At 43.0% G+C, this 14,826-nt stretch overlaps 1 protein-coding gene and 1 pseudogene across 3 annotated transcripts in view; both read right to left on the bottom strand.

Annotated features, from left to right (window-relative positions):
- Window positions 1-14,826, bottom strand: part of NELL1 (neural EGFL like 1) — a gene marked incomplete in the record, with an annotated part of 690,696 nt that overhangs the window by 458,493 nt on the left and 217,377 nt on the right.
- LOC130277859 (U2 spliceosomal RNA) lies at window positions 4,831-4,928 on the bottom strand (annotated as a pseudogene).

Genomic DNA, 14,826 nt, shown 5'->3' with positions numbered 1-14,826 from the left:
TTTTTAATAGAAGTCATTTACAAATCTGTATAACTTTCTGCCACCAGTTGATTAAAAAAGCAATAAATGTTTTCTACCGGAGTACCCCTTTAATGTCTATGAGACGGCGCATTTCCGAGCGGTCCTAGCGCCCACAGGATTATTCAAATGTGCAAAATATCCGCCTGGACATTCCGCACATTTTCGGCTGTGTGAACATGGCCTTAAATAGAAAAAAAATATTTTTCCTCGCTCTCCCGCTGTCTCAGTCCCTGTTGCGTGACACTTCCTTGTGTCTGTATTGGCACAAGGACCTTCCCAATTGACTGACTGGCTGTGCAGAAAGGTCCTTGTGCCAACACAGACACAAGAAGGTGCCTGCAGCAGGAACTGACATTGAGACAACAGCAGAGCAGCAGGAAAATTAAGTTTTTTTTTCTTTTTTAACTGAGCCCAATTAGATAGGTACAAATTTTAATGACTTTTTGATCACTTTTTATTTAATACACAGTTAATTACATCTATACAGTATTCCTTATTTATATTTTTTATTATAATTGAAAATGGAAAAACCTGAGATGGTTATTTTGTTCTTTTTATATATATATATATATATATATATATATATATATATATATATTTTTTTTTTTTTTTTTTTACATTATTTTATTTTTAAAACTATTTATTTTAAATCACACTAGGTACTAAATGTAATCAATAGTAGAATACACTGCATTTACTAATGGAAGTGTACTGCACTGTGATAGTGTTTCCCAACCAAGGCACCTTCAGTTGTTGCAAGACTAAAAATCCCAGCATGCCCGGACAGCCAAATGCTGTCTGGGCATGCTGGGAGTTGTAGTTTTGCAACCGCTGGTGGCACCCTAGTTAGGGAACACTGGGTTAACAGTTTAAAGGGGTGTTTCAAAATTAGAAAAAATAGCAGAGCTGATTTTCTCCAAAAACAGCGCCACCCATGTGCTCAGGTTGTGTGTGGTATTGCAGTTTGGTTCCTTTGAAGTAATTGGAGCCAAGTTGTAACACCCCACACCACCTGAGGACATGGGTGGCCCTGTTTTTGTAAGAAATTAGCTCTGTTTTCCTATTACTGGATAACGCCCTTTAAAAAATGGTCAGGCTTTAAAGCTATCTCCGATTCCAACTGTGGTCAGCAGGAGTCAGCTGTAGTGAACAGGTACAACCGGTCATTTATGGGGCAGGCTCAGCAGCTCCACTTTCTATACATGTATGTCAAATATCGGTAAGGGGTTAATGATTTATAAATGCCTTTTTTTATCATCATATTAGTACAATCTGCAAGACATGCAGCATTAAAAACAGTGCTTCCCAGCCAGCGTGTCTTCAAACTTTGTAAAACTACAACTCCCAGCATGCCCGGACAGCCGAAGGCTTCACCCTAGGGTGAAGCTATGGGGCTCCTCAATAAAGCCTTTGGCTGTCCGGGCATGCTGGGAGTTGTAGTTTTGCAACAGCTGGGAGCATACCATTTGGGAAACACTGCTTTAGATTCTGCAATTTGACTTTGTCCTAGGCCTGGCCGGAAGCCCAATATGGTCCTAGGGTGGAGCTATGGGGGTCTTGTACAAAACCATCGGATGTCTGGGGATGCTGGGAGTTGTAGTCTTGCAACAGCTGGAGGCACACCATTTGGGAAAGACGACTAGATTCTGTAGTTTGACTTTGCCTAGACCCAGCAGGAAGCCCAATATGGTCATAGGGCTAAGCTATGGGGCTCATCTACAAAGCCTTTGGCTGTGAGCATGCTGGGAGTTGTAGTCTTGCAACAGCTGGAGACACACCATTTGGGAAAGACTGCTTTAGATTCTGTAGTTTGACTTTGTCCTGGGCCAGACCGGAAGCCCAATATGGTCCTAGGGTGGAGCTATGGGGGTCCTGTAAAAAAACTGTTGGCTGTGTGGGCATGCTGGGAGTTGTAGTCTTGTTACAGCTGGAGGCACACCATTTGGAAAAGACGACTAGATTCTGTAATTTGACTTTGTCCTAGACCCGGCAGGAAGCCCAATATGGTCATAGGGCGAAGCTATGGGGTTCATCTACACAGCCTTTGGCTGTCTGGGCATGCTGGGAGTTGCAGTTTTGCAACAGCTGGAGGCACACCATTTGGGAAACACTGCTTTAGATCCTGCAGTTTGACTTTGCCCAGACCTGGCAGATAGCCCAATATGGTCCTAGGGTCATGCTATGGGGCTCCTGCACAAAGCCTTTGGCTGTCCGGGCATGCTGGGGAGTTGTAGTTTTGCAACACCTGGAGGCACACAAGTTAGGAAACACTGATATAGAATCTCCAAGATGCAGGGAGGGGGGAGATGCAGCTGATTATTTCATGAGCGCGCGGCAGGTTGACTATCAGACATACCTTGTCTCCATTTCCAGAATCTTAATTTACCCAAACAAAAGAACGACCTTCCCTCCCGAGAAATTTCCCATTCCATACGAGACTCGAAAACAAAGTCAGATTTTTTTCCCCATCCTCATTTCCAAGCAGCACACCATCTGCCACATAGAGGAGCCGCGCGGAGATAACTCAAGTAGAGCGGCTCCGGCGCGTCTCTCTTCTCCTTTTATTTATTTATCCCGCCAAATGAAAGTTTCATTACAGACATCGAAGACCAGAACTGTCAATCTTCTCCCTCTGCAGGATGGAAAAAATTCTAATATTACAAAGAAGCAATAGGAAGCTATCCCCGCGGATCCAGAGGAGGGAAAGGCAACGCACGGACGGGATCTTCCACGGTGTGATAAAAAGCCCAGACGACACGAACAGGGACAGATCATTAAAGGGGTACACCGGTGGAAAAAAAATTTTAATTTATTTTTTTATTTTTTTGAATCCACTGGTGCCAGAAAGTTAAACAGATTTGTAAATTATTTCTATTAAAAAAAAAATCTTAATCCTTCCAGTACTTATTAGCTGCTGAATACTACAGAGGAAGTTATTTTCTTTTTGGAACACAGTGCTCTCTGCTGACATCACGAGCACAGTGCTCTCTGCTGACATCTCTGTTCATTTTAGGAACTGTCCAGAGCAGCATATGTTTGCTATTAGTGTTGGGCGCGAATATTTGCAATGCGAATATTTATCGCGAATATTGCATATTCGTGAATTCGCAAATATTGCTCTAAATATTCGCAATTATGAATATTCGCTTTTTTATCTTCACAGAACACATCACAGTGATCATCCCTCCTTGCTTCCTGCTTGTGTTGTAAACAAGGCTCCATTACTAGTTACTGTGTATTACTGGTGGACGCCCGAAAATTTGTATATGATAATTTTCTCATATGATAATTCTCGCGCATGTTGATCCCTCCCTTTTAGCTCTTTTATCCCGTGATATTGCGCATGCGAATGCAAATTTTATGGTGAATGCGCATGCAAATTTTATGGCACATAAAAAAAGGCTGCGAATATTGCGAATAAATGATGAATATTTGTCCATATATTCGCTTAAGATCGTGAATTTGAATACACTCTACACTATTTGCTATGGGGATTTTCTCCTACTCTGGAGAGTTCTTAAAATAGACAGAGATGTCAGCAGAGAGCACTGTGTTCCAAAAAGAAAACCATTTCCTCTGTAGTATTCAGCAGCTAATAAGTACTGGAAGGATTAAGATTTTTTTTAATAGACGTAATTTACAAATCTGTTTAGCTTTCTGGCACCAGTTGATTTAAAAGAAAAAAAAAAAAGCTTTCCACGGGAGTACCCCTTTAAGACGTGTCAGTGCTCACAATAGTCTGACATTTTGTGTCACTTTTCAGCAGGTTCTGTGTTGTCGGGGGTCAGCGGTAATCTGACGACGATCAGAGGGTGGGGTTACAAGGTAAGGTAGCATCTCTATTATAAAACTGGAGGCAGACAACACAGGATCCATCACTGACAATAACTTCACTAAACTATCCTATACAACAGTGGTCTTCAACCTGCGGACCTCCAGATGTTGCAAAACTACAACTCCCAGCATGCCCGGACAGCCGTTGGCTGTTAGCATAGCATGTGGTATAGTGTTTATCTTAGGGAACCTGTGCTGTATATTATTCTATCATAGATTATCTAAGAGCCGAGGAACGTGCTCTCGAATCACATTAAGGGCAAGAAAAAGTGCCTAAGTGTTACAATAAAAAACGTGCACAAAGGATGTGCACAAAGGCCCCCCAATAAACCTTACCCTTCACCTCCAGGCCAAAAAGGTACCTGCGAGGTTCCAGGTTCGATGTCCCTTTTCGCCGAAGCTACTAAGGGACCACAAATGCTCCCGGCATCCCCCTTGGCGTTAGCCAAGGTATCTGCCCGCAGAGACGATAACGGTAGGTACCTTGCCAGAGCAGGAGTACCCGGGGTTTTTGCAGGGAGGTGCGGAACCTAATGGCCACACACACCTCCCCTAGACCGCCAGGAGGGACACCCGGAAGGGCTACGGCATCCTGACAATCCTGTGGACACATAACACGCAAAAAGTGACACAGTGAGACAAAAAGAAATAGGTGAATGTGCAGGTATACTGCCCGGACATCCGGCCGGATCTATAAAAAATGTCTCTGATCCTAGCCAGAAGGCCGGGAATCAAGAGGTGAGTGCCACAAGGGGAAGAGATTATGGTGCCCGTGCTTCCACTCAGTGAGCCAGTACTCCCAGTGAGTTTCGGCACCTCGGCACCTCGGGGTCACCACTCCCGGAGGCATTAAAATACCTCGGCTCTAGACCCTCTCAGCCTCATGGCGAGACCCGGAGGGAACAGGTCACATCGGGGCAGCCGTCGAGCCGATTCCTCAGAACCAGCCCCAAACGCCCTGGTACACCTGCCCCCTTACCATGCAGCACCCATCCCTACGTCGCCTGCCACCAGCATTAAACTGATAAGAACAGATACTACACTTTATCTTAGCCAAAAGGCCGAGAAGCGATATCTATCATGCTTTGTATGATTGTAGTTTATTGTAGGGTTTGTAATGTCCACCGAACTGTAGACCAAGCTCTTTCAACAAACTTTCCCCCCATCGTAGCTATGGCGCCGACTCTCATCAGAATTGGGCGAGCGTCCTATCAGGTAGAGATGTAGATAAACTCAAGACAGTCAGGATTGAAGCCGTAATCACTTTGTCGAGATCATAAGCAAGTGTCTGGAAGCATCACCGGGAACGGCTAAAGATAGAGAAATTGAAAAGTCGGAAGAACTCGTATCCCAACTGAGCTCCCAGCATGACCAGCACACAAAACCCATCTACATATAAAACAAAGCTGAGCGGGGGCCCTCTGGGAGGCCGGCAGGAGAAAGGTGGCGGTAAGCAGCCACCGGGAGCAAAGCCGAAACACGAATACTGAATTCATGATTACTTCAGACCAAAAAGGACAACGCCCGGGCTCTGCAAAATAAAGAAAAAAAATTCCTGAAATACTTTGTGCTGCTGTAAATGCTGCACCGATAAAGCTATAATTATATTCTACGTAACGGTTTAGTCTCCGCGAGCTTGAAAATTATGGTTCTCCTTGTTCTGGGAGATGATACCCTTTAATTATGCGCGAGGATTTACGAGACGTGTTATCGCAGGTTCACCGCGCAGATGCAGCAGAGCTGATTTGTCAATTAGCTTAAGAGATTTTATCGCGCTAGATCGTTTGTGCATCATGGAAACAACACCGAGGGGGGTTCGGCAGCTGGGAAAACAACACAGAAGACATACATATTGACTGATCCTAACCAGTGTGCCTCCAGCTGTTGCAAAACTACAACTCCCAGCATGCCCGGACAGCCGTTGGCTGTCCGGGCATGCCGGGAGTTGCAGTTTTGCAACAGCTGGAGGCACACTGGTTGGGAAACACTGCTTTAGATTCTGCAGTGTGACTTTGTCCTAGGCCTGGCCGGAAGCCCAATAAGGGCCTAGGATGAAGCTATGGGGCTCCTGTACAAAGTCTTTGGCTGTCCGGGCATGCGGGGAGTTGTAGTTGTGCAACAGCTGGAGGAACACTGACTGGGAAACTGCCTCACTGGCGATGATGCACGAGATGATGCCGGTGTTCCCTCCGCCGGGGTTGATGGCCAGTCTCAGCAGCGGGACTTGATAGCAGGCCTCTTCGGCCCTGAGGGAGATGCACTGTAAACGATCTGCCAGCTCCTGAAATATTTGCGTTGCAGCAACTTTCCGGGCTTCTGGCGCCATCTTGGGACTCTGCACGTGTGCTTGCCTGTTCTGCCATGTTGCTCCTCTTGCTGACTTCCGGCAAACTAAGAAGATTCGGCGGTGCTGCTCCTTTTATGCAGGGCTTCAGGTAAATGGCCGCCGGACAGAAGCGGTAGAGCGGCAACAAGGGGCAGATCTTTACAGTTCCACTTCAGCATCGATACAGCAACATGGTTTCCACGCCCTGGAACATTTTTGCGCGCTTCTCCGGCACATCTTTAACCCTTGCAGGTACAGGCAATACTTGCCAACGTAACACAGCTTCAGACCTAATCTTGCACATGATTGACACAGTACTTTTCTTCACCTCCCCCTCTATTTCACAAGCCCCACTTGTAAAACACTTTCTGGCGTAAACTCCATTCGCATCGGCATGCGATTATACTGGACACAGTTCAGACTAGGGGGGAGGACTTGTGGCATAAGGTGCACACCCGCATCCTGTTTGTAGGATGCCAAAAGTTTTGGTAACAGGGTGTGATAAGGGCAGATGTTACCCTAGGGGCAGATGGCATTAACCCCTTGTATTTGTGATGCCAGTGTGCTGTTTAGCCTAAAACCACCCGAAGGTATACCGCTGGATCGTGGGCTAGGCACAGGGGCAATACAGACTCCGACGCCAAGTTACGGACAGCGGTAGCTTTACTGAGGGTAGACAGGTGGTAAAGTCTATACAGTTCAGCCAGGGCCCAAGGAGGTGACCAGTGATGCAGAGACCTTAAGGGCTTGCTGGGACTTGTAGTAGGACTGGACTATTGAGTGCAAACCACGCTGACTTGACAGATGACAGGGACTGACTTGACTCATAAAGCTGTGACTTTATCTTACTTGACTTGATGGTGGCTGCAGGACTGGACTTTGAGGTCTCCAACACTCCGGACACACAATGTGTACTCAAGTAGAATACAGACATGGTCGCACATCTACAATCTTGCACAATGATCCAATTGCTTCTCAGCATAATTTCAAAAACTACCAGGTTGTTCGTATATACGTTTTGATCAAAAAGTACAAGCCCACTTGCCACTTCAAGGCCACCTATTTAGAGTGGGTCCCCAACGTCCCTAGCATAAAATGGCGTAGCACTGGGAGGCGACCACCACCGCCGCGACACCAGTGCCCACAGGGGGAACGACCCACTGGCAGAGCGGCCCCAACGTCACTCAAACCAGTCTATGGGCTGCACCCCCCGCAGACACGGCGCCACGGCAGCAACGGACGCCGCACAGCACCACACCAGTGTGTCGCGGCGGTGGTGGTTGCCGCCCAGTGCTGCGCCATTTTATGCTAGGGACGTTAGGGACCCACTCTGGATAGGTGGCCTTGACGTGGCGAGTGGGCTTGTACTTTTTGATCAAGAATGTATACTAACAACCTGTTAGTTTTTGATATTATGCTGAGAAGCAATCAGATCATTATACAAGATTGTAGATGTGCGCCATGTCTGTTTTCTACCCAAATTCACATTGTGTTTTCTATCCCCTCTTTTTTTTGAACATGTGCTGCACTCTTCCCCACCCCCTCAGCCCAACCCTATATAAGTAGTAGTTAGCTACACAAGGGCCATTTCTTTCCTAGCAGCCTCCCAGTCTGACTGGGAGAGCATGGTAAGTGAGCTATTACACCTTGTTCACACTGGTGTGGTGCTGTGCGGTGTCCGTTGCTGCCGTGGCGCCGTGTCTGGGGGGAGGTGCGACCCATAGACTGGTTTGAGTGCCATTGGGGCCACTCTGCCAGTGGGTCCTTCCCCCTGTGGGCACTGATGTTGCGGCGGTGGTGGTCGCCGCCCAGTGCTACGCCATTTTATGCTAGGGACGTTAGGGACCCACTCTGGATAGGTAGCCTTGACGTGGCGAGTGGCTTGTACTTTTTGATCAAAAATGTATAATAACAACCTGTTAGTTTTTGATATTATGCTGAGAAGCAATTGGATCATTGTGCAAGATTGTAGATGTGCGCCATGTCTGTTTTTCTACCCGAATTCACTCTGGACAAACACACTAGATGACTGCACTGGACCTCAGCAGAAGAGAGAGCAACTCTACAATGCAGAACATCTATACGGAGGAAACAAGCACAAGGGGCCCAGGGGATACTGAAGGGAGGTAGCCTGATAGGGCAGCAAGGGTACAGGGTAACACCTCCCATACTGGGCAACCACAGGTGGTATTGGTGGTTTGACTGGCACAGGGGGAAAAGGTAATGGTGCAGTGACTGGCACAGGGGGAAGAGGTAATGGTGCAGTGACTGGCACAGGGGGAAGAGGTAATGGTGCAGTGACTGGCACAGGGGGGAAGAGGTAATGGTGCAGTGACTGACACAGGGGGAAGAGGTAATGGTGCAGTGACTGGCACAGGGGGAAGAGGTAATGGTGCAGTGACTGGCACAGGGGGAAGAGGTAATGGTGCGGTGACTGGCACAGGGGGAAGAGGTAATGGTGCAGTGACTGGCACAGGGGGAAGAGGTAATGGTGCAGTGACTGGCACAGGGGGAAAAGGTAATTGTGCAGTGACTGGCACAGGGGGAAGAGGGAATTGTGCAGTGACTGGCACAGGGGGAAGAGGTAATTGTGCAGTGACTGGCACAGGGAGAAGAGGTAATGGTGCAGTGACTGGCACAGGGGGAAGAGGTAATGGTGCAGTGACTGGCACAGGGGGAAGAGGTAATTGTGCAGTGACTGGCACAGGGAGAAGAGGTAATGGTGCAGTGACTGGCACAGGGGGAAGAGGTAATGGTGCAGTGACTGGCACAGGGGGAAGAGGTAATGGTGCAGTGACTGGCACAGGGGGAAGAGGTAATTGTGCAGTGACTGGCACAGGGGGGAGAGGTAATGGTGCAGTGACTGGCACAGGGGGAAGAGGTAATTGTGCAGTGACTGGCACAGGGGGAAGAGGTAATTGTGCAGTGACTGGCACAGGGGGAAGAGGTAATTGTGCAGTGACTGGCACAGGGGGAAGAGGTAATGGTGCAGTGACTGGCACCGGGGGAAATGGTGACTGGACAGGAAGAGGAGTCTGGCTGCTGCATTTAGTATGGACTGGAGCTGGGAGAGTTTGGAGAAGGAAGGTCCTATTAGTATGGAGCCATTTTTCCCAAGCAGGGTGCCTCAAGCTGTTGCAAAACTACAACTCCCAGAACCAGGACCATTTTCGGCTGTCTGGGCATGCTGGGAATTGTAGTTTCTCAACAGCTGGAGGCACCCTGCTTGGGAAACAATGGTACGGAGTGTCAAAAGTCAAAACGAGAAAGTTTTTCTTCCTATACCCCCACCCCCGCACACAATATCCGGCAAGGGTTAAAGATCAAAGTGATTTCCGGCCCAATAATTCATTTATGTTTCCGCTCTACAATAGAAAAACCAATTTTCCCTGTGTAAATTCTGAGGCGTCCGGTTATCTCCGCCGTCTGCAGCCCGCCAACAAAAACCCAATTTAGATAACGGCTCCATCTTTGCTGCAGGACTTGCGCCGGTCGCCGCCATTGAGGCCGCTCCAACCTTTATGCAAAAAGAAAGGTTGTGTTTTAATCAGAAAAAATGTGAAATGGCAAAAGAGCGGCAACCGGGGAATATTAAAGAGCAGAGAATGCTGCGCTCAGCAACTTCAATTATTGAAGCCCCTACGGTGGGATCCGGTATCTGAGCCACGATAAGGTATATATAGAAAAAAGTCATTTGGCGCAAATTTTGAAAAAAGGTAAAGAAAAAAGAAATACATTTTAATAAATATATAAAAAATAACGCATTTTGACCGCTGCACTTCACATTCCGATGTGTTATGGGCCCTTTAAGAATTGAAGCTCTTAAAGGGGTACTCCGGTGGAAATACATTTTTTTTTATTTATTATTATTTTTTTTTTTAATCAACTGGTGCCAGAAAGTTAAACAGATTTGTAAATTACTTCTATTAAAAAATCTTAATCCTTCCAGTACTTCTTAGCTGCTGAATACTACAGAGGAAATTCTTTTCTTTTTGTAACAGTGTTCTCTGCTGACATCACAACCACAGTGCTCTCTGCTGACATCTCTGTCCATTTTAAGAACTGTCCAGAGCAGCATATGTTTTCTATGGGGATTTTCTCCTACTCTGGACAGTTCTTAAAATGGACAGAGATGTCAGCAGAGAGCACTGTGGTTGTGATGTCAGCAGAGAACACTGTTACAAAAAGAAAAGAATTTCCTCTGTAGTATTCAGCAGCTAATAAGTACTGGAAGGTTTAAGATTTTTTAATAGAAGTAATTTACAAATCTGTTTAACTTTTTGGCACCAGTTGATAAAAAAAAAAAAAAAAAAAAAAGAGAAAAAGTTTTACACCGGAGTACCCCTTTAAAGAGTATCACAGTATCACACAACAGGATTAGATACACTGGTTGGGCAGACAAAGAAGCACAGCAGACAGTATGACACTATAGGTTTGCCCCAAAAACTAATTTGCATAATTAATTATATATGCGTGACATCACAGGATACACATACAAGGGGAAATTTTGTCCTATTCTGACTCCTATAACTTTTTTATTTCTCCTTATATGGGGTGACGGCTCATTTTTTGCGCCCCGATCTGTAGTTTTTATCAGCACCCTTACTTTTTTGATGTGACTTCGGGAGTTCAGTTAGTTACTAACTACAACTCCCAGTAGTATATAGAATAGGTCAGTGTTTCCTAACCAGGGGCGCCTCCAGCTGTTGCAAAACTACAACTCAACATGCACTCCCTATTCCCACATACACTTGCACTTGTATTCTGTAGGTGGACACTTGCCCGACCCTTCTCTCCTCTGACATCCAGAATCCACACAGAGTCGAGAGGCCATTGTACGCATAGATTAGTGTTTCCCAACCAGGGGCGCCTCCAGCTGTTGCAAAACTACCACTCTCAGCATGCACTCCCTATTCCCACATACACTTGCAGATGTATTCTGCAGGGGGACACTTGCCCGACCCTTCTCTCCTCTGACATCCAGAATCAACAGATTTGAGAGGCCATCGTATACATAGATCAGTGTTTCCCAACCAGGGGTGTCTCCAGCTGTTGCAAAACTACAACTCCCAGCATGCCCGGACAGCCAAAGGCTGTCTGCCTGTGTGTATGTTGTTGCCTGATATAACTTATGACGGTATTACATGGGTATTGTATGGGAGTATTATTTACTATGGTCAATGTTCCCTGTGTATACATGGGTATTGTATGGGAGTATTATTTACTATGGTCAATGTTCCCTGTGTATACATGTATATTGTATGGGAGTATTATTTACAATTGGTCAATGTTCCCTGTGTATACATGTATATTGTATAGGAGTATTATTTACTATGGTTAATGTTCCCTGTGTATACATGTATATTGTATGGGAGTATTATTTACTATGGTCAATGTTCCCTGTGTATACATGTATATTGTATAGGAGTATTATTTACTATGGTCAATGTTCCCTGTGTATACATGGGTATTGTATAGGAGTATTATTTACTATGGTCAATGTTCCCTGTGTATACATGTATATTGTATGGGAGTATTATTTACTATGGTCAATGTTCCCTGTGTATACATGTATATTGTATAGGAGTATTATTTACTATGGTCAATGTTCCCTGTGTATACATGTATATTGTATAGGAGTATTATTTACTATGGTCAATGTTCCCTGTGTATACATGTATATTGTATGGGAGTATTATTTACTATGGTCAATGTTCCCTGTGTATACATGGGTATTGTATAGGAGTATTATTTACTATGGTCAATGTTCCCTGTGTATACATGTATATTGTATGGGAGTATTATTTACTATGGTCAATGTTCCCTGTGTATACATGTATATTGTATAGGAGTATTATTTACTATGGTCAATGTTCCCTGTGTATACTTGTATATTGTATAGGAGTATTATTTACTATGGTCAATGTTCCCTGTGTATACATGTATATTGTATAGGAGTATTATTTACTATGGTCAATGTTCCCTGTGTATACTTGTATATTGTACGGGAGTATTTACTATGGTCAATGTTCCCTGTGTATACTTGTATATTGTATGGGAGTATTATTTACTATGGTCAATGTTCCCTGTGTATACTTGTATATTGTATAGGAGTATTATTTACTATGGTCAATGTTCCCTGTGTATACATGTATATTGTATGGGAGTATTATTTATTATGGTCAATGTTCCCTGTGTATACATGTATATTGTATAGGAGTATTATTTACTATGGTCAATGTTCCCTGTGTATACATGTATATTGTATGGGAGTATTATTTACTATGGTAAATGTTCCCTGTGTATACATGTATATTGTATGGGAGTATTATTTACTATGGTAAATGTTCCCTGTGTATACATGTATATTGTATGGGAGTATTATTTACTATGGTCAATGTTCCCTGTGTATACATGTATATTGTATAGGAGTATTATTTACTATGGTCAATGTTCCCTGTGTATACATGTATATTGTATAGGAGTATTATTTACTATGGTCAATGTTCCCTGTGTATACATGTATATTGTATGGGAGTATTATTTACTATGGTCAATGTTCCCTGTGTATACATGGGTATTGTATAGGAGTATTATTTACTATGGTCAATGTTCCCTGTGTATACATGTATATTGTATGGGAGTATTATTTACTATGGTCAATGTTCCCTGTGTATACATGTATATTGTATAGGAGTATTATTTACTATGGTAAATGTTCCCTGTGTATACATGTATATTGTATAGGAGTATTATTTACTATGGTCAATGTTCCCTGTGTATACATGTATATTGTATAGGAGTATTATTTACTATGGTCAATGTTCCCTGTGTATACATGTATATTGTATAGGAGTATTATTTACTATGGTCAATGTTCCCTGTGTATACTTGTATATTGTATGGGAGTATTATTTACTATGGTCAATGTTCCCTGTGTATACATGTATATTGTATAGGAGTATTATTTACTATGGTCAATGTTCCCTGTGTACACATGTATATTGTATGGGAGTATTATTTACTATGGTCAATGTTCCCTGTGTACACATGTATATTGTATGGGAGTATTATTTACTATGGTCAATGTTCCCTGTGTATACATGTATATTGTATGTGAGTATTATTTACTATGGTCAATGTTCCCTGTGTATACATGTATATTGTATAGGAGTATTATTTACTATGGTCAATGTTCCCTGTGTATACATGTATATTGTATAGGAGTATTATTTACTATGGTCAATGTTCCCTGTGTATACTTGTATATTGTATGGGAGTATTATTTACTATGGTCAATGTTCCCTGTGTATACATGTATATTGTATAGGAGTATTATTTACTATGGTCAATGTTCCCTGTGTACACATGTATATTGTATGGGAGTATTATTTACTATGGTCAATGTTCCCTGTGTATACATGTATATTGTATGGGAGTATTATTTACTATGGTCAATGTTCCCTGTGTATACATGTATATTGTATGTGAGTATTATTTACTATGGTCAATGTTCCCTGTGTATACATGTATATTGTATGGGAGTATTATTTACTATGGTCAATGTTCCCTGTGTATACATGGGTATTGTATAGGAGTATTATTTACTTTGGTCAATGTTCCCTGTGTATACATGTATATTGTATGGGAGTATTATTTACTATGGTCAATGTTCCCTGTGTATACATGTATATTGTATAGGAGTATTATTTACTATGGTCAATGTTCCCTGTGTATACATGGGTATTGTATAGGAGTATTATTTACTTTGGTCAATGTTCCCTGTGTATACATGTATATTGTATGGGAGTATTATTTACTATGGTCAATGTTCCCTGTGTATACTTGTATATTGTATAGGAGTATTATTTACTATGGTCAATGTTCCCTGTGTATACTTGTATATTGTATAGGAGTATTATTTACTATGGTCAATGTTCCCTGTGTATACATGTATATTGTATGGGAGTATTATTTACTATGGTCAATGTTCCCTGTGTATACTTGTATATTGTATAGGAGTATTATTTACTATGGTCAATGTTCCCTGTGTATACATGTATATTGTATGGGAGTATTATTTACAATTGGTCAATGTTCCCTGTGTATACATGTATATTGTATAGGAGTATTATTAACTATGGTCAATGTTCCCTGTGTATACATGTATATTGTATAGGAGTATTATTTAATATGGTCAATGTTCCCTGTGTATACATGTATATTGTATGGGAGTATTATTTACTATGGTCAATGTTCCCTGTGTATACATGTATATTGTATAGGAGTATTATTTACTATGGTCAATGTTCCCTGTGTATACATGTATATTGTATAGGAGTATTATTTACTATGGTCAATGTTCCCTGTGTATACATGTATATTGTATAGGAGTATTATTTACTATGGTCAATGTTCCCTGTGTATACATGTATATTGTATAGGAGTATTATTTACTATGGTCAATGTTCCCTGTGTATACATGTATATTGTATGGGAGTATTATTTACTATGGTCAATGTTCCCTGTGTATACATGTATATTGTATGGGAGTATTATTTACTATGGTCAATGTTCCCTGTGTATACATGGGTATTGTATAGGAGTATTATTTACTATGGTCAATGTTCCCTGTGTATACATGT

The sequence above is a fragment of the Hyla sarda genome, chromosome 6 (assembly GCF_029499605.1).
Source record: "Hyla sarda isolate aHylSar1 chromosome 6, aHylSar1.hap1, whole genome shotgun sequence".
Classification (NCBI taxonomy): Eukaryota; Metazoa; Chordata; class Amphibia; order Anura; family Hylidae; genus Hyla; species Hyla sarda.
Note: the sequence above shows the minus strand (reverse complement) of the source record. Positions and strands in the feature narration are given on the sequence as shown.